The 19,009-nt window shown below is 45.9% G+C and overlaps 1 protein-coding gene across 6 annotated transcripts in view; it reads right to left on the minus strand.

Moving 5' to 3' along the window:
* Window positions 1–19,009, minus strand: part of HIVEP3 (HIVEP zinc finger 3) — a 287,505-nt gene that overhangs the window by 88,625 nt on the left and 179,871 nt on the right. For 3 of the 6 annotated variants that reach the window (XM_080379503.1, XM_080379499.1, XM_080379500.1), the window contains one exon: window positions 10,196–10,290. The exons of 1 other annotated variant lie outside the window; for it this stretch is intronic. The gene's annotated coding sequence lies outside the window, so the exon portion shown is untranslated. Of the gene's footprint in view, window positions 1–6,510; window positions 6,620–10,195; window positions 10,291–19,009 lie in introns of those variants that run through there. 2 more of the 6 variants (XM_080379498.1, XM_080379502.1) reach the window with 2 other exon arrangements.

Here is a 19,009-nt window from a genome sequence, read left to right on the forward strand (position 1 = left end):
TCCACATCAACATGAAGGCCACTTTGGTTATTCATAGCAAGTCGTTTTTGCAGGGCCCAGGTGCAGACAACAGCCTGTTAAGACTATAGGAGCCCCAAGTGGTGTTACAAGATTTGTCTCTAGCTTCCCCTCAACGTGCAAAACAATGTTTGTAGATGAGGCAAGTCTGAAATTGCCTCCAGCCTCTTTAAGAAAGGTTAAAAAAAAATATTTAAAAAACCCCAAAACACACATGTATTAAGAGGCCAGCATTCCTGCTTTATGCCTGAGCATTAGCAGGGAAAAAAAAAAATAAAAATCGCTACAGGCCTTGACAGGAACAGAGCAGGAGCAGACCTTCGTTCATGGGTGTAAGGCTGTTTTACGGGTGAAAGTCTGTTTTACGGCTGCTGCCTCTCCTGCCACGACTCGCTGATTTAGGCAGCAGAAAGCAGAGGCTGCCTTTCATCTGCTTGGCAGCTGGGCAGGACAGTTATGTCAGTACAAATACAAAACAGTGGGGGACAGGTTCAGAAAATGTATTGGAGGAGGTTTCTGCACACCCCTGAACAGACGGACGGTTCCAGCCACATCTTAAGGAGGGGACCTGGGAGACCACTCGTTAATGTAACCAACAGCCAGCCCAGGCTGGAGGAAGAGCTCCTGTCTTTAAACAGACCAACTGACATCGTCAGAAACACCCGGCTGAGCTTTCAGCCACACCAGCCCTGGTGCAGGTCGATAACACCACAGCTTTTGCTAGAGCAAGTCACTGACTGAGCAGCTCTCACGCCGCCGGCGGGGGGGGAAAAGTCCCCCACGGCACGGTGCTGCTGGATCTTCTACCCTCTCTGCCGCTCGCCTCTGCCCAGCCAGTTCATCTGCCAGATCAGTAATTCTCTACGTTTCCTTTTGGCTGCCATCGCTGGCTCCGAGGGCGTGGGGTGTGCCCCACCGCGGCGGGCAGGATGTGGTCCCACACCCCCTGTGCACGCTGGCTTAGCGGTGCACAACATACAGCACCCCTGTCACCGCCCAGCACCCCGAGGGCTCGGAAACACTGCAGAAAAACACAGTGTGAAGGTTGCTTAGATTTAGCCCCGACTCCAACATCACCTTGGCAGCTGGCCACAAGCCACCCCGGGAGTCACACGGCACTTCCAGGCTGGAGCTGGTGAGGAGCCCCCCTCTCTGCACGCCCCCAGCATCGCCCAGGCTCCTCCACCGCCCGGGGCTGCGGGCCAGAAGGTGGTGCTGCAAGAATGGCGTAGGTACCACCGCCTGCCCGGAGCCGGGGTGGAGGATGCTGAATCATCCTTCGGGCTTCATAGAGCCCCACCGCCTACCCGACCAGCTCACCCGTAACCAACAGCGTCCAAAGCTGAAGGAACCGAGCAATTAATTGGCCATCTGGGTAGGAGCCCTCTTCTGAGGAACCTGAAATTACAACCTTGGGTTTCTGCTTTGTAAAATTTTCCTCTTTGAATCTTTTGCATTCATTCATGAACAACAGGATTACGGGGGAGGAGAGCCATAAATAACAGCCCTGCTCTGGCTGCAAAGAGAGGATGCTTGGGCAGACAAGTACCAATCTGACATGCACCCAAAAAGACAGAAACATACCTTTTTTTTGTGCACACCCCCCCACACCCCCTTTTTTTTTTCCTCTCCAGTGGCATTCTTAGAACCAAACCTGGAGTTTAAGAGAACGGTCCCAGAAATAAAAAGATGATCATCTGAAATAGAGGGAAGCTCAAGCCTGGGTGCAAAGGTGTTAATTTAAAAATACATGAACTGCATGGTAATTGCACAAGAGAGCATGTTTGTTTCCACAAGGAGCTTGTGCCCAGCTCACAAACCAGTGTGACCTGTGGGGACTCCCCGGGCTGTTCTGTGGTGCCAAATCCTAACAGCCATGACCTGCTGTGCAGTTAGTCCAGCATTTGTCCGGGGAATTCCTATTCTTAGCTCTAGATTGAACAGCAAACAACATTCAAGCGCACATTTATGGGGCTACAGATAGATAATTTCAGGAAAGCAATTATACTGTAGTCAAGGCCCTTGATTTTTTAATTAGGAAGATTAAGAGGTTGATTTTCAAAACGTGATGCCACGATCTCACATGATCTTCAGAGACTCCCAAATGTTAAGACCAGAAGACAGCACCATAAATGATAAAGCCCAACCTCCTGCTGAAGACAGGCTGCAGAACCTCAGACATTTCTGCATCAAGCTCATTACTTGTCCTTGAGTTTCAGCATCTCTTACAAAAACACAAAACCAGTCTTGATTTAAAGACTACAAACAGTGGTAGGAGAAGCAGTTCTCAGTTAAGACGTTCCAGTGATTGATTTCTTCTCTGCTGAGATTCTGTTCCTTTTTTTCTAGGCTTACTTTGTCTAGCTTCACTGCCCAAACCCTGCATCTACAAAATTAAAAAACAGATTTATTTTTTTGTTGGTTTTGCTCTTCAAGGAGAAATACCCACACTATCACAAGCCAAGAACAGATCTTTGTGGGCCCTTCCTAAAACCAGCCATTTACGTTGTAATTCCCTACCTACAATTACTACTTAAGATCTACTTGGGGTAATAGAAACACTTTTTAAATTTTAGACCTTACACAAACCAAAACATAAAGAATTCTTGGAAACATGCTTCTTTTCAATCAGCCTTCTATACATCTTACACAAACTTTCTAGCTGCAACTGGTTTTGCGGTCTGCAGAGGTTGACTGTGACACTATGGAACAGCATTTGATGAGCAGCAATTGTCAGGAGCCAGAAACCATCATAATTTTCTCTGGTCATGGAGATCCTATGGTGCTGAAAGTTAAAGGAGAGGGGAAAAATAATAAAAATATATATATTTCTATTCTTTGCAAACTAGTCAACATTCCAGTACCCACATCTGGCTATCTGCCAACAGCAAAATTCATATTCCTTTTCCTGTTACATGAAGATTTTTTAAATGTTATTCTTAAACATTGCAAACAAGAAGAGAGATATATTTTTTTTCTTAATAACGGCAGGGCTTAATAATCACAGAGTGCACAGTACCCGAGAATGAAAGTTCAACGCAACGCAACCACCAGTCCCCACAGTTTCCCTGTTAGCTCCCCAGTGCACAGCCTGAGGACTGGGTACGCTGGCTGCTGGGTTTAAAGCAATATTCCAGTTACTTAAAGCAATATTAAATCTGCAGGGCTGTTACAGCAAATTAAAAAGTAAACCTAACAGGGAAGCAAATTTGGTAGCTGTTCCATCTGGCTGGCAGGTTGAACAGTCTAGCTGCACTGGCTGTTTTAGGAGGGACTTGGAGCAAGGTCAGCCATTAAGCCCAGTTCCAGAGCCACTTCCCCCAGCAGCACAGAGGAACTGGTTTACTAGAAGACACTGTATAAATATTTTGCTGAGCTGCAAAAGAAGGAAGCTTCCCCGGCCCCGGGCTGACATGTGTCATGATGAGTTTCCAGGCACAATGCTCAATGAATGCCATTATATGAAAGGGTGTTTATTTCACATTGCAAAGCGGTTGCCAGAACACACAATCACGCGTCTTACCCGCCGGCCCTGCAGGCTGCCACGGAGAAACTCCTCTCCGAAAGAGAATGAAACAATTATGTTGGGATTAACACTTCGGCAGTGGCAGCAGGACTTCCCCCAGTCCCTGTCCCGCTTCAACCCCGGCTATGCGGAACCAGGGGCACAAATGTTACCATTGGTGTGTGTGTGTGTCCCATCCTGGTGACCTAATTCAAACTCAATTTCAGCACAGAGAGGTGAGATCGCAGCTCTTCCCACTTCTTCACTGGTTTCATTGTCTTGCCCACTCAAGGGCTTTGATGCTCTGCAGATGATCTCGTTCCCTTCACCACGAGGCAACCCAAGGAACACACTTATCTGAAAAGGCTGCGCTGTAGCGCTGGGCAGATCTAATCAACAGCTGAAGTGTTTTTATTTCACTAGGGTATTTCATTTTCACTCCGGCTGTCATTTTCTTAATGAAGACAAATGAAGAAAACACCAGGTTAAAAAGCCTGTATCCTTGCAAGTAAAACCAATACGCCTCTGCTCAGCCTCAGCAGAGGTCCTGCCGTGCACGCTTTTGCTTTGACAACAATTCTGGTTTTCTTTAACTGTTTTTGCATGGTGGTAACTGCTGTCTTTGAGACAGACATCCCTGAAATGCACAGTAAATAAGATCAGAATTAGGCTAAATTTGTCCCTCTGCTCCTATCCCTACTGTCAGTTCAAAACATGATGAATTTCTTGAGCAGTGTTTTATTCTAGGATCCCAAGTCCAACATCAGTGAATCCAAGACAGCCTCACAAAAACAGAAATGCATCATTCCTGTACTACAACTGAAAGAGAGGACCCTGAAGAAGTGCTGCATGACAAGCCAGTACCACAGCTGGGCCCAGATGTCCTGGTTTGCCTCCTTCTATCATGATAAACTTCTCTTTTTCCATTCTAAAGAGCCACACTGTTAGCAAGCAATGATATTTTCCTCCCACTTCCCATGCAGCAATCTTTCCTTTGAATTGCGTGGTGGAGTCTCATCACTTCTTCCAGGGGGTCAAGCAAATCATGTCTGCTTCACTACGATGTGCTGCAGGTTAATGCCACCACAGAAAGCTCTAGGAAGCAAGAGGTCTCAAGGGTGCCATCAAGCTCTGAAAGGTATATTCATATGAGCAGGAGAGGAGCTGGAAGCTTGCAGACTAGCACCCAATCCTCTGACAGCCAGAGACCTCAAAGAGAACAGGACCAGGCTGTGAGTTGATGTACATCATCACACAACCTTTAATTTCTGTGATCTGCTCTCCTGTTGTTCAGCAGCGAGATGTGCCCATCTCCACATGGCCAGGGCTTTTTGGCCATCTGTGATACACAAGGATGCCGGTACAATCATCACTTTAAGCTATTCTGTGTGTCTCCCCATGAAGTACTAATGTTCTAGCGTGCATCTGCACTACAGCAGGGGTCTGGAGGAGAAGTCATATTTGCAACTTCTGTGGGACAGGCTCTTCTCTTGTGTGCACCGAGCTCAGTAAGACACCCTGAAGCATGACTGGGGACCTCAGGTGTGAGCAGGCTTTCTTCAGCTTGTGCTTCTGCTTCCCCTTGCCAGGGTGCACCAGTGAGAGCACAGGACACACCAGCTTGTTTTTACCATAGGATGGAGCCCAGGATCACCTGGCTTCTAGCAGGGCACTTGTTAGCACTGCAGGCATTGCTGGTGGCACAAGAGCAAGTTTTCTGGGTGAAGTAAAGGCAACCTTATGTCTTCCATGATCCTGCATTGTTCATGTGAACACCCTACAAGCAGCAGCACTTTCTCTTATCCCCTGAAGCTGTCAGGCCCACAGTGGCAAATCCATGGCCACTGGGTCACCTGCTGCCTTTGCAACCTACTGACATGGCCCGTGACCACACACAAGCCTACTGCTGCTCCGCTCCAAATCTACAGGAAAAGCAAATGATGGCATTGCCTTCAGCACGGCCAGTTTTCATTCAGTACTGATGTTCCAAAGCTGGTAGACTGGAGATCACAGTTTTGAGGTATTTGGCCTTTCAAAGACAACTTCAAGATGACAACCCTGAAATCCTGCTGCTCTCACAGGCAGACCAGAACGACTGTTACTGACAGTCATTTGATTAGTCTACTCAGGGGACTTGAGCCATTTCTGCTCCCTTCAGTTATTTTGGTTCCTTCTCCTTATTTCACATTAATCCCTAAATCATCTCTAAGTGTACACTAACCCCAGGAGACAACACATCTTGGTGTTGGACAAGAGGCCAAAGGTTTCCTCTGTGAGCTGCTCACATGTTTGCCTGCGCAAGGGTGACCATGAAGTAGTTCAGCACAGGAGACTTGTTCTTCTTAATGTTAAAAAGAACAAACCTGTCCCACATGCTGGGAGCTACAGCGAGGAAGCTGTTCCTCTCAAGACGCTGAGATACTGGGTTGGGAAGGCAGAGTTGTCTTCTGCTCTCTAGGTACTTCTGCAGTGTGCTCCTCCACCTCACCCAGTACCTCTGGCTCTTGTGCTTCTTCCCTGCAGCTCTGAGCACATGCAACAAGTTTTAAATCTCTGCCTTATTTCCCAGAGGAACCATCTCTTTCCTCATTACTTCCCTTAGTCCTTAGTTCTCACTAGATGTGACAATGCCATCAACTCTCCAAAGCACTGTGGGACACCGTCTGCATACAGAATGTGTTGTATTAGCTGCCAGACACCTCCAGGAGAGAGCTTGTCCAGGGTTTAACGTGACACTTCAGCCTTAGGGGAAAAGCCAGCAATCGTAGAGCTAACTGGGAAAATCCTCACAGCCGCCTAGACCTTCACGTATGGTCGGCAACTCACCTACGTTGTTTCACCTCAGGGTAAAACTAGTAAAGCTCATCTTCTTTCTATGAATCATCCTAAGAAAACTGCCCCAATTAAAATATAAAACATCACTGCAGCAACACCAACTTGTGCGGGAATTTATTTTTAGAAGCACCTTAAAATAGAGTGTGTGTTACCTTGTTAAAAAACATTGCCTCTCTGTGTTGGTAAAGGATGACGTAAAGAGCTGTGGCACTTCACACCCAGCACCAGGGCTCCTGCACGCTGCCGAGGTGAGAGAAAACACTGGAAAAAATGGAGGGGAGGAAGTTCAAAACCAGTCTTAACACCTCACTGCTAACGTAGTAAGATGCCAGGGCTTAGAGAGAGGAATGTAAAGGGATGAGCAAAGATTTTGGCAATAACAGCATATTTCCCACTAAAAAAGCGACAAGAAAAGGCTGCGTGTAACTCTGGGTAAGGAGTTTGCTTTCCGACAGCCAGCCCTGGGTCTGAAACAGGCTCTGGTGTGATGTGTGCTTTTGATCAGAAACACCAACGTCGCTGTGAAGCCAGGCCTGGATGCAAAGACTTGAGGACCTACCCTGACGTGGCACCTCCAGCACACCCGTTCTGCACCAGTAAAGTAACGGAAAAGGGAAGGAGAGCAGCAGCATCCCGGCACACGTGTGCCCCCAGCACCTTCCCCCAAAACAGGCTCCAGCAGACTTCTGGCACAAGGACTCTCGAGGACCTCATGTCTTCAGGTGTCCACCAAAAGCCACTGTGGATAATGGAATCTTTGCCAGGAGCAATTACTTTTCCACAGGCCACGCCATGTCCCCTCTGCAGCTCCCAGTGCTCCGTGACCTTCTGTGACAGCGCACAGGAAAACATGCCAATGAAGATGCTGTTGAATCCTTGCAAGACCAAACGTGAAGGGTACACTTCCAAAATACCAGAGATTCACGGCACAGTGAAAACAAGCAAGGAAAGAAAAGGTGAATTAAACCAGGCGGGAAAACAGCAGTCAGGTGGGATGTGGAGGCACCGAGGGAGCAGCTGCAGAGAACCTCTGCCAGCGCACGTGGCTGCTGGTGGCCCCGCGTCACCAAGCCTTCCCACTCAGCGCTGAGCAGGAACAGTCACAGCTTCCACAAAGCTCCACAGGGAGAATCTTCTGGTCTTTTAGACTTGTAAAACTCAAAGCCATTTTACTGTTTTAATTGAAGCTTTCCAAGGAGTAAATATAAAATGGGAATAGAAGGATGAATTTGATGGAAAATTACCTCATTTGACATACTGTTCTGAAACCTCTGCTGTATGCGGATACATACGGGCAAACACATATGCAATGCCATACAGTTTTGTTTTGTGAAAATCTGAACAGCTTTTCAGAAATGGAAAACAGTAAGAGCAAGAAGCAGTAAAAAAGTGATGGGAAAAGTCAGCGGCATATGCAAGTGAGGAAAGATGTGGCTCCTGTTGAGATACAGCAGTAGAAAATTACAGCAGGATTGTTCCAGAGGGAAAAGGCCATGCATGGGATGGGGTAAGGGGTCCTGCTACGCAGGTGGGGTGCTTGGCCATGCCAGAGGTTCAGGAGCAGAACTAGGCTGCTGCCAGAGGGGAGATTTGGTTCCATTCTCAGAAAAGAAACTGCGGGAAGAAACAGGGGCGGCTGGGCCACCTACAGCTGGGCAATGTGGGAAAGGTGACAGGAGATGGATGTACTGAAAACAAAAGATGTAAGAGGAGATGGAGAAGTAATGGCTAATTCTCCCTAAAAGCTCAGCCAGCTGGAGATTTATACACACATCACATGAAACAAGTAAAAAAATGTTACTAAAACTCGTAAACGTTTTAAACAGGACTCCTTAGACATGTTTTTATTTCACATAAATAAAAGCCAGGCAACTAAATTAATTCTAATTAATCTGATTAGGATTAATGCCGTGGTAAGAATCATTTACTGGTACCATAAGCTTTCTTTTGCCGCTCTCCAGAAAGAATTCCCATTGTGTACCTGCTTTTAACACCACCATACTAGATAGCACATCCAAATATAATTCCATTACGATCGGGAGAGATTTCATCCACTCAGTGAAATGCATGAATAAATACAAAATCATTCACATTATGTACTCTCTACAGGGATATTTAAGGCTTTTCCCCCCAAAGTAAATCAGTTTTATGTAGTTAAAGTTCTTGACAATCTCAAATTGGATGTCTTTGTTCACAGAACTTCATTTCTTGTCAAATTCTTGTACCTTCGGGAAAGACAGAGGTCAGAAAGGAGGGAACAAGAATCAGTATTTCTCATCTAGGCTTACTCTAGGAGCCTACCACTATACTGGCCTCCCGTGCCATGGGGGGTATTATTTCTGGCCTGTGACACAGGTCCCACAAATCCTAATTCACTCTCACATCTATGAAGTCTGAGGTGAAAGGCAAGTAGCAATTGGGGTTTTTTTCTGCTTAAGCTTAAATTTCCAGAAACAGCAGATGTCACAGAGAAGACAAGGTTTGAAACCGAGAGCTGTTCTGAGGCACACGCATATTTATGTGCAGCTAACAACAAACCCCAGCTTTATACTCCTCCTGAGAGAAAAACAAGAAGCTAATTCTCATCTGGGTTCATTTGCAACTGATTACCTTTGAGGTCCCTCACCATTTTTGTTTTCATTTCTTATTTGTTAAACACTGACAGTTACAGGGACATAAACAGTGGCTGTCCACTATATTTTTGGTCTCCACAGGCAGCATCTGGCTCTGCCCCTCTGCACTGTAAATATAAGCTTGGTCGAGAAAGCTTCATTTATCAGACCCTATGGAAGTTCATAAATCCTTGAATACTACACCCTTCGCCATCTCCACCAAAATGAATTTATGGAATAGTCTGCTTATACAGAAACGCAGTGTTTGAGCCAGAGGGCAAAAATCCAAGCCAAGGACATATAGACCATCTACGTGGACACATACCAGCTGCCACCCCCAGCAGGTCCAACACAACCCCAAAATCACCTACAACTGCCTCCTCAGTTCATAAGTCATAGAATCACAGAATCGCTTAGGTTGGAAAAGACCTTCAAGATCATCGAGTCCAACCACTAACCCAGCACTGCCAAGGCCACCACTAACCCACATCCCCAGGCACCACATCTACACCGCTTTTAAACACCCCCAGGGATGGTGGGCCCACCACCTCCCTGGGCAGCCTATTCCAGTGCTTAACCACCCTTTCTGCAAAGGCATTTTTCCTAATATCCAGTCTGACCCTCCGCTGGCACATTTCCTCTTGTCCTATCATTTGTTACTTGGGAGAAGAAACCAACCCCAGCTCGCTACCACCTCCTCTCAGGTTGCTGTAGGGAGCAAGAAGGTCTCTCCTGAGCCTCCTCAGGAAACAAACGGTGTCTCCTTCCCTTCCCTCCAGGTCTCAGCCCCAAACACTCTTTGATAAGCAAGTATTTGTAAAAGGGCAGCTACGAGGTGTGAACAGAAGGTGTTTTTTTCCATTGAGATTGTAGGAAATAAGAAAACTGTAACCAATACATTGGGAAAAGCAGACTTGCTGGTTTTCCAAGAAAGCATCACTTCTACTCATCCAGACTGCTGTGATATGGCAAATAAGCTTATTTCTCATTACAAATCCTCAAAGGGGCCGATGAAATCTCTCACTTTGGGGTATAAATGTCACAAATCTCATCATCCTTGGGAGCTGCATTGCCTTTTGTAAAGCAAACACAGCACTGCAGGATACTGCCACAGTACGTACTGGCAAAGGGAAAGACATATCAAGTGAGTGTCTAAGATGTCCTAGCTCTAGTACAATTTGGTATCTTTATAATTGATTCGAATGATGGAACATAGCATGCTTACTAAAATTGCTGCTGATACCAGGCTGGGACAAGCTGCAAGTACTTCGGAGGCCAGGATTAGGATTCAAAATGATCTTGATAAATTGTAGAAATGGTCTGGAAAAAAAAAAAAAAAAAAAAAAGAGAGAGAGAAAAAGAAAAAGACAATTCAGGAACAATGGGTGAACAGTGCTAAGACAGGAATAATCAATGACATGGTCACAAGGGAAATACCAGCTCACAAAGGTTATTTTTTGGGGAAAAGGATCTCAGGGTTACCACGGATCACAAAGCAAACAGGAGCTGAACACAGTCATGTTACTGCAATAAAACCAAACACTACACTGCAATACATATGTATACTGCTCACAAGATACACAAAGGGAACTTTTAATGTATGTAGCACTGCTGAAGTTCTGATATTGGACATGGCATTTCAATAAAGTTGTAGGGAAAGTCCCATGCAGACAGCAAGAATGATCAGAGATCAAGAAAGCACAGACTGGAAAATCAAGGGGGGGAGCTGAGAATTCAGGTTAGCCTGGACCAAAGAGTAAAGATGACAGGGAGGCATTGTAATGGTCCTCAAACACACCGAGAGGGCCACAACAGAAAGAAATAAACCATCTTCTTGGCTTGTCAAGAGTAGCACAAGATATCATAGTCTTAAATTGCACCAAGGAACACGGGTTAGCCACCAGGAAGAGCTTCCTGACTACGGGAAGAAAAGCACTCAGATAGAAATTCAAGGATGGCTGCAGGCTCTCCAGCATTCAGATCAGCTAAATTAAGGGACTGTCCATCAGGAAAGGGCGCAGAGGAGATGGCTCCACATTGAAGTGTTAGTTTTTTTGTTTCAAAGGGTAAAAAAAATGTAGGAAGCAACCCAAAGACAGTCCGGCCAAACCTACATAACCCACTGTTAATTTATTAACAATATTACAACAGTTGAGGCCGTGGCCCCATCCACCACACGACCCACACAGGCAGCCCAGCCAGTCTTCCCCAGCCACTGTCTACCTACACAGACCAGGTAGGGGAAAGAAGTATTACTGTGTCAATATTGTGGAGAAGGAACAGATTTGAAGAGACTAAGTCACATGCCAATGTCATAGAGGCTCTGCCACAATAAAAGAAAAGCCCTGTCCAGTGGTGCGATCTCAAAATGACCTTTCTGCTTAGGGAAGTATTAAAGCATATTCAAGAGAAGTCTCACTCAAATATTTGCAGATGCCCTGCTTGTGGCCGTACATAATAGGATCTCAAAACAGTTTTATTTTTGAACAAATCTGCCTTCCCACATGACATGCAAAATACTCATTCGCAGGTGAAAGACTGCAACGTAAATGATCAGACCCCTAATTTCTTATTACAAGCAACCTGCACAGAATAAAGATGGGGCTGGAGGGCAGGAGTTTGATAGCTAAAATATTTGCTTTTGCTCATCAGCCATTTTCATTGAGTGCAAAAATAGATTTATAATAAGCTGCTCCCCCAGTCTGGCAGGCTGCTGACAGCTGCAGCAGAGGATGCAACAGGCGCCTCACCTGGGCTGGCAAAGGGTCTCACAGCTTCCTTCAAGCGGCAGGGGGCCACTCGCCCCCAGGCCACTAGATCTTCCCTCCCCACCCGCAGAGAACAGGCAGTCTCTAGCATGTGCAGAGATCTTCACCAGTGATCTCAAGAGACCAAAAGGGGCTCTTTGAAACCACTGCTGCTTCCCAGCATCATTAAGTCCTCACTGCCACCTGGCTGTAGATAAGCTAGGAAAATCCAGTGCCAGAACAGGCATTGCAGATGCTTTTAAGAGAAATGAATTTTCATTTTAATAGGAAAGAAAAAAAAAAAAAGCAAACAAACCAAAAAACTAATAAAGAGAGCATTTCAGAAGCACAGAGTGATGCTAACTAGTGCAAAACTGTCCTGGCTTTAGCAAAGTATTACTGTCATGTCACTCCTCTGCCACCGAGGCTTCTCCAAGGCCTCTAATCACAAAGAGCAGCTGAAATGCTAGTGGGAATACATGCTGGCCTTGCCACCTTGCTGATGCACAAACATTTAAACAGATTTCCTTTTGCACTGTCTTTGACAAGCTGAAGCTCCAGCCTTTACCCCAATTTAGCTGGGGAACATCCTGTGAAATAGCAGGCAGACTTCTACTGATATGCTGCATCAGTCTTAACTGGGAGGCATCTGCCCCTTCTGGGTTTTGAACAAAGAATATCAGATTAAAAGGAAAAAGGGAAAGAAAAACACCAGCGGTCCAGGCACTGCAGATAAAGTAGCTGTTATCATCCTCTCTAACGAGGCTGCGTGCTTTCCGTCTCCAGGCAGTGACTCTGGGAAAGCAGTTTGAACACAGGTTAAAAATTCACATCCCAGCCCGGCTGCCCTCACTAAGCCAGAGGAGGGTCGGGGCTCCTGTAACCTTGCACTATGCATTTCTGGAAGACAATGGCAACTCGCTCCTCTGGCCATCCTCTGTGGAGAGGGAAGGGCCTTGCTACTTCTCCTTTCTTGTTGAATAAAAGCTTGCAAAACCATTTAGAGGGTAAGAAAATCTCTATTTCGGGTTGAAAACAACTTTGTAAATCACGTAACTAGTCTAGCATGGAGATATCTGGCAAGTCTCCTTTGCCACGACTCTGAACAGGGTGATAACACACCGTTCAGCTCTGCTTTCTTACAAAGCAGTGGGTTTCTGCAGCACTGTTGGCAGGATTTCATCCTGTCTCCCCACACCAGTGCTGCGTCCCAAATGGACTTGCAGGACAAGTCAATTAAACGAGCAACTGAAAGCACGCAGGGTCTTGGTTCAGCAGCTGAGAACAGATACCAGCAAAGCTGCAGTTCTCAGGAGGTAGCACAGCAGCAAGGAACTGAATTTCTGTAGTGACTATTCCCCCACTAAGAAGAAAAAAAAAAAAATTCCCCCATTTATGTGCTATTTCACCCTGCTGACAGGAAAGAGCCATTGCTTCTGAGCTTAATTACATCCGATGCTTCTAAGGGTGAGGGAAAAAGAGTACTTCATGAGCCAAACCCAAAAAAGTTAATATATTATACTGCAGAAAGAACACAACATCTTCAAAGCTTTCCCACCCCACACCCCAAAGTGTGAAATCAGAGATTTTTTTCTTTTTTTGCTCAGTAATGCTTTTTGCTCATTTCCTGCCTGGCCTCATACTCTCATAACAATGAATCAGGATTAATTAACATCAATGTCAAGATTAAGATCATGCCTAACCAGGACTTTCTTGTCATCTTCTAGGGAATTAAATGAAAACCCACGTAATGACAGACCGACCACACTGCCAGGCTGGGATAACTGCTCACCCACAGGGAGCCAGTGCCTACAGGTGAAATCAGCCTGCCACAGAGCACAGATTGCTTGCTTTGGGAAAACTCGGAAAATCTCTCCAAGCTGGTTCTTTGTTTTCCACACACCTCTTCTAAACCCACCATCAACATTTATTTTCACATTCCCAGGCAGGAAGCAAGAAGCCATGCAGAAGCCCAAAGCTGTGGTCTCTGAGGTGAATGAGATGCACTTTCAGCATAAGGTACTGCAAGCCACAAACAAGTATAAAAAGGAAAAAACAAGTCCAGCAGCTTATGGTGCTCTGAAATCAGTGACTAGCAGCTGAGAAGGAAATTTCTCTGGGTTCTCCTCCAAATACACACCTCTGACCTTATTGGGCTCCATCTTTTTGGAAGACCGAGGAGACCAGAAGGTCTTGTCTTTCTCATCTTCTGGCATTTGCTCAGTAGGCTACTCCAAGTTGAAACCAAGTGCTTCAGCAAACAGGTGGTACGAAAGGGTGGGAAGCAACCCCATCAGTCACCTCCCCGCAGGGGACAGGATGCACATCCTCAGGCAGGCAGCTCAAACCTCACCGTGGCAGGGACCCATCAACCTGCCTCTCCAGCCCAGCCCATGCAGCGGATAGCACAAGCACAGTGATGTCTTGACTTGAAGACCCTCAGGAGATCTGCAGCCCCCATCCCCCTCCCCCTTCCCCAAGTGTTGTATAACACATTCTAAACACAATGTTCTCAAAAGAAATCTGCTGTCAAGCATGACATAGTGTCTATGGCAGTTTCTACAGCTATTCATTCATCTTTCCCACAGCCGTATCAACAGCGTGTCAAGAACAACAGAAAAATTATTCATGTGGCACATTTCTTGGTTTTACTTTACTTCAGTATGGTATTTTAAGAGTTTTTCAAGATGTTAAAAAGCATGACCTTTGCCTTTAGAAATCATTAAGAGGAGCAAAGAAAGTCACAGGTATGGGTAAGTGTGAGGCACTTTAACTTTTTGACACTTTTGCAGAGTAAAAGTACTCTGCTGAACTAAAGAAAGTGGAGCGAGACTGTGAGCTGTGAGTGAACCAGCAGTTCATGAGAGTTACGTTTAGGATGTAACCAGCTACAGAAGAGTGAAAATGGAAACAGAATCCCTTTGCAGAACACTGGCCCCCATCTCTGAGGAGAAAGCATCACATAGAAAACTATTTCACTAAAAAATAAATGGCCAAACATATGTACTAATGACTCATTAAGATAAAAATCTTTGCTTCATCTGCCTAGCAGCACAAAATGAGAAATTTCACTTTCCAGCCTCCAAAATACAACTATCCAGGCTCCTCCCAAGAGCCAGCAACAAGAAAGCTCACACCAACCTTCCCACCTCATCAGCAGAAGGGGAGAGATCACACCTCCCGCAGTCCCCTGCAAGGGTCCGTGCAGCCCCACCGATGTCCAGAGCAGAAACCCCAACCTTCAGGGGGTGTGAGGGTTTAGCAGCCAGGAAGAGCCACGCTATGACAAGACAGGCTCTCTTAGCTGCAGCATGGTAAATAGAAGCACTTCTCCACATGGCACGTGCTGAAGTGGCACAGCATTTTTGTCTCACCTATTAGCAGTTCCTGTGCTACCACTCACTTTCTTCAACCTCCCCATCTGAAGGACAACACAAAAATGTAAGCTTGAGCACAGTGTCCAAGACTAATTGTAATTTTTAAATTCCACTCATGTCACGGACCCAATTTATAGAAAGTGCAGCTGGGTTTTTTTTTTGCCTTATGAGAGAAAAAAAAAAAAAAAAAAAAAAAAAAGTAGCAATTCTTTTCTTTGCACAGAAGTTCTGCTGTACTTTTGCTGGATGACACACCGAAGAACCACAACTGCACAGCCCAAAGGAGACAAACGGCTGATGCAAACGGAAAACAATGCAGCAAAAGGAAGTCATTCTGTAAGGCAATTACTTTGTTCTTTCAGGGGCTTTTTGGGGTATCTTCTTTCCATAGAAAGTTTCCACTACAGTTATTTAAATGAAACCCGTGTATATTTTTGTCCTCAAACCCATGAGGCTGCATAGCCGGGAGCTCTGCTGAAAATCAGTAAAACAACATGTAATTGTGCCCAGGTCCAGGTTCTTTGGTCAGAAACATAGAGAAAACACAAGGGATGCTCAAAAACAATTAGTGACTCACTTTCTTCAACTAAAACCTGGAAAGACCTCAAGGTACCACTAGGCAAAGCCATTGGAGATGTTTTGGGGGGGGGACGACACAAAACTACAAGCACGTGAAAGTCAGAGTCCAGAGGTACCTGCACAGGCACATACATCATATCTTGATGGGATGGGGCAAAACAGGAGAAGGGAAGAGCTAAATGAACATCAGGAAATCCCACCATGGTTCATCCCATCACTTGAAACATCTCAAGGCTGGACAAATGTCCTCGCACTATCAGGTTGGAAACACTCCTTTTCAGGGTGCAGATTTTCACTATCATCATAACCTACATTTTGGGCTCCAGTGGACTCAGACGAGGGGGAAACAGTACCACACAAGAGGAGTGCAGCCTGGGTCAGAGCTTCAGACCTGAGCCTGAGCCTCCAAGTGATATTGGGATGTCTGTGCCATCCTCCGGTGCGCTGCCGGCCTTCCCCGAGCATGCAGATTGCTGAACATTAAAGCAGCTTTTGCTTCCTGGCACTGTGCAGCAATGCAGTGGCAGAAACACAGTGTATGAAAGACCATTTCTGCAGAAGATTTACAATCCACCTTTAAAGCCTCTAAAGGGGTTAAATAACGCAGTGAGCACGGGTTTCTTGTGGAAAAATGACTCACAGGAAGGATGGCAACAATGCACTGCTATAAAATATTAAACATAATAGGTCTCTGTGCCCTAGACTGAAAGAATAAAAAACAAGGTAAGTGGACCTGTGTTTTTCTCCTGGTTCTCAAAGTCACTAATGGCCCTCTGGGTCTGTGAACAGATGTCAACAGCACACTGCAGGTACCACAATTTACTCACTGCAAATTATTGCCTGGCATTTAATTAAAATTTTATTGTGGCGATTCCCATCAGCTCTCTCCGTAGCACCAAACGGAACAGACTGAAGAGAAAAGTAGATCTTTCAGAGAAAATGAGCCCAGTTCATCAATAATATACTGTAGCTCTGAAAGAGGAAAAGAAAGTGTGTGGTAAGAGGTTTGCTTATCTGACGTTTTTTCCCTGCATGGGGGCCCCGCGGTGCCGTTCCCGGCACTGACGCCTGATCCGAGCCAGCCTGCAGTCAGCCGTGGGACGAGCCTGCCCACAGATCCCAGTTTGCTGCTTGGGCTCATCGGGCATCAAGCAGCATCCCGTTAGGAGCAGAGGGTGGAAGAACTGGACTCAACAGCTCGCTTGTCTGGCTTGGGAGGAAAGTACTTTTACTACAAAAAGCTCCTTCTTCACTGTTTCATGTCCCATGCCACAGACCTTTTGGAAACAATCCCAATCTGGTCGGAGGATACATCCACCTAATGGAGACTCTTCAATTCTTTGTGCTTTTTTTGCCCTAAAATGATGAATGAGCATTCTTGCCCACATTATAGCAATGGGAGGCAGCCGGGAGCTGGAGGGACGGATGGACCTAGTGCCTTCAGCAGATGAAGCAGAGGGACCGGGTCTGCTTGGCCACTCCACCATGTCCAGATCTTGCACAGTCTCAGCTGAGGGCTGGACGGGAGCACATCACCTTTTCTCCCATCCTGCACATCTTTCCGGTGGCTTCTAAAAAAGCCACTAACTACAAGCACAAGTATAGGAGACTTGGCAGCTCTGGGGCTTACGCACAAGCTCCCATCTATCCCAGAGGTTCTGGAAATGATCAGGTGTGCAGAGGTCCCATAAGTGTCCTTGGCTGTAAGGAAAGAAGAAAATCCCAAGAGTATCTTATGAGATACCTCCTTCTGGGTCACAGATACAGTGATCCTGAATCCGTGAGAAAAACAACACAGGCAAGGAAGGAAACAATCACAGTCATGAAAGCACCAGATTATCCTAAACCTCAGCGTCCTTCTACCAGTTGAGGCCGCCCTTAATCCTTCAAAAAAGAGAGGGAAAAAAAAGCCAAAAAACCAAGGCAAAACATCCTCAGCTGCTCATGCATTTAGGAAAACCGCCCTCCTGATACCTGCAGACATCATCTGGAAACCCTGAAGCACAAGACCCAAGGAAAGCAGAGTTTTCATGCCGAGCTGGAAGTAGTACAAGATGCTAAGAAAAACAAGGCAACCCCTCTCTGTCCACAGCCGGAGGAAAAAGAAGTTTATGCACATACAGGCCCCAGGACCAGGACAGATTAACACTGTCATCTGTCCTACAGCTCACAGTGCTGGGGAAAACACAGCTTTTTGGGATTAAAACTAAGGGTCTCTGAAGACCTGAAACACCCAGGGGCAAAGTAGGTATTAGCTCCTTCCCTTCCCAGAGTCTCAGGGGTTAACACAGGCACAGCTGAGCTGCTTCAAACAAAGCTGCAGACCCCCACCTTTAAAGGCATCTGTTGATCCTTTACCTCCCTGTGAAACTACTCTGGAAAGTCAGGGGAGACAGCTAGAATGATGGATGCAAAATTAAAAGCTCAATAAATAATTAATTGCTGAGGTCATCAAATTGTATGAATCTGTCCATCTCACTCTCCACTCTCCTGTTAATCAGAGGAGTCTATTTCAATGGTGGGTGAAGTGGTCCTGAAAGAATCGTAATTTCTGCACACCACTGCCATGAAGCTTGTACTGGGTGCCATATAAATCAACAGTAATAAATCATTTGCTGAGCACTGTAAAGACTTTAAGAGTGTTAAGCAAACAGAATGCCTCCAGAGATCCCAAAATAAAGTGAGAGGCGAGTTTGAGTAACATATTAAGGTAATTATTAAAATGCAAACCATCAAATATGTATAGCATAGACAAAACCTCCTTTCCTCTTTCCGGTATCAGCCTCTCCACAAATGTCAAGGCAAAAGAGCACTCTTAAGTACCACAAATAAAATACCCTTGCCCACAGGAAAGCTAGCAAATCCACCACACACCTGGCCACCGTAACCCTTTCTCTTCCCCCCATCTCCGCACTGTCTCCCTCTGAGTTTTGCTTGTGATGGTCAGCTCCCTAAGGCTGGGACCACGTGACCAGTTTTTCCAATATGTGCAATTTCTAGTGTATGATGGTGATATTCTGATTATAAATAAGCGGTTAATGACAATAAACACAAATGGCCAGGAGACGTTTATCCCATGGCTGATGTGTAGCAAAGCTTGTTGCATCCTCCAGGGTGAGGCTGCTCAGCAAGGTGAACTGATGTGATTCAGCTTGCCCAGTCCGTGTGCTCTGGCCAGCAGCAGCAGCATAGCCCAGCCTCTGGACTGTGTCAGATCAGCTACTTGACAAGCAATAATGACCCCTCGAGCACATGAAGCACAAACCCAGGAGAAATACTGTTTATTTCTACATCAAAGGAGGAACTGGGGAAATGTAACAACTCAAACTGTAGTTT

Source organism: Falco punctatus, assembly GCF_963210335.1.
Source record: "Falco punctatus genome assembly, chromosome: 3".
NCBI classification, from domain to species: Eukaryota; Metazoa; Chordata; class Aves; order Falconiformes; family Falconidae; genus Falco; species Falco punctatus.